The 1,688-nt window shown below is 31.1% G+C and overlaps 1 long non-coding RNA gene across 4 annotated transcripts in view; it reads left to right on the forward strand.

The window, feature by feature from the left end:
• LOC116216532 overlaps positions 1-1,688 on the forward strand; it is an 83,419-nt gene that overhangs the window by 79,808 nt on the left and 1,923 nt on the right. For 3 of the 4 annotated variants that reach the window (XR_004159446.1, XR_004159445.1, XR_004159448.1), the window contains one exon: positions 863-943. This is a non-coding gene — a long non-coding RNA (uncharacterized LOC116216532). Of the gene's footprint in view, positions 1-332; positions 358-862; positions 944-1,688 lie in introns of all 4 variants that reach the window. The other variant, XR_004159447.1, reaches the window with a different exon arrangement.

The following is a 1,688-nucleotide window of genomic DNA, read 5'->3' on the forward strand; positions in this document are numbered from 1 at the left end:
AAAAAAAAAAAGATTTACATGAAATTGGAAACGTATTAACATATGAAAGTTATCAGTTCATATACTCTGTGCCAAATGTGCTTGAAGCATTATTGTCTAAAAGACTTAAAAATACATGATCACTCCAAAGAAAAAGCATTTATAATTTAAATTAACATAAGCAGTGCTAGTCCCTGTAAGTAGTCAATTTTGCATTTAAGTAATTTTAATTATTAAGTAGCATTAAGCTTACATCACAGAGGTTTCTATAAAAACAATAGCTACAAATAAGATTATATGGTATATTAGAGTTAAGAAAGATTAAGTGTCATTTACTTGTTGGGTTTCTTTAGGCCTAACAGTCTTCAAAGAAAACAGGTAAGCCTTTTCTTTGTAAGTGACCATCTTTATCGTTTGCTTCCTGATCTGTAGTCTGTCATTTCAACGATTTACTCTGGATATTTTACTTTAATATCATAAAGATTTGAACCAATAATAAAATGAAATGAGCAAATGTAGCAGTGAGGATTTTAAATGAGAAAGAAATAAGACTTCAGGCAGTGTAATAGCTCCACTGAAATCAATAGGCATTCTCACATGGAATAACTACTGAAACAAGACTCTTCATAACCCAATAATAATTTATTTGGCTAGTGATTCAAATGAGCACCTGTAAACTACTATTCTGAAAGAACAAAGGCTTTTTTTTACCAATAAAAACATAGAACACTGCTAGTTTTGTATTTCATGGCTTATTCAAAAGAAGGTTTTAAGTAAATTTTAATGGTACCTGTGAAGGATTTTTCAGAATGTGGCTTATGAATCAATGTAAGTGCTGGATTTTTCAGCAGCAGCTTGCTAACTAATTGTTTTTTTCCCTCAGTCTAATCTATGGAATACTTGGAATAATATATGCAAAAATCTATGAAGTGTCAGGAAAGAGCCAATATACTTGACTTCTCTGGTATGTGTGTACTGAATATAGCAGGTCAAGCCGTTCACTGTATATAATTGCCAAGGGGTTTTGTCAGGTTTTCTATCTGTGAATTATCAGGTTGTGGATAATGATTTTTTTAAACGAACGCTTGTATTTTATGTGGTTCATCAAATAATCTTACAATCAAATTAAGCTTGTAGAATTTTGCATGTGTTCATGTGAATGCAATTTGCAGAAAGTGGCAGTCATGTCTGTTACAGAGTTCTCATGAAACCCTATGTATACTGTTATTTCTTGACGTAATGTCTGCAAATAAGTCTACAGAACTAATTCAGTCTTCATAAATAGGATACAAGTTAGGTGGCAAAGAAACAAAAAACTGTAAGCATATTAAAACCTTTACAGTTTTTTTATCTTTTATATTAAAAGAGCACCACATACAGCAGAATAATTACCAATACTAGAAATTAAAGATTGATGAGCAGCATTCACAGTGCCTAACTCCTATAACCAAAATCTTTAGTATCCTTCTTTGAGTATCGTAAAGGTGCTTGTAAGGCAAAATGGTCAGTCACATTTAACTAGTTTATTCTTATATTTAGTATTGCCGTTACAAAACTCCTCTGAGAAGTCCTTTCTTTATACATTTTCTAAATATAGAATTCAAATATGTAACAGCTTCAAAAGCCTGGAATTGTCTCTCTCTTTTTTATGGTCTTAGTGTTCAAATGTTGTCACATTTTGAACTGTCATCTTCAGTTATATATATATA

This window comes from Meleagris gallopavo, chromosome 4, assembly GCF_000146605.3.
Source record: "Meleagris gallopavo isolate NT-WF06-2002-E0010 breed Aviagen turkey brand Nicholas breeding stock chromosome 4, Turkey_5.1, whole genome shotgun sequence".
Classification (NCBI taxonomy): Eukaryota; Metazoa; Chordata; class Aves; order Galliformes; family Phasianidae; genus Meleagris; species Meleagris gallopavo.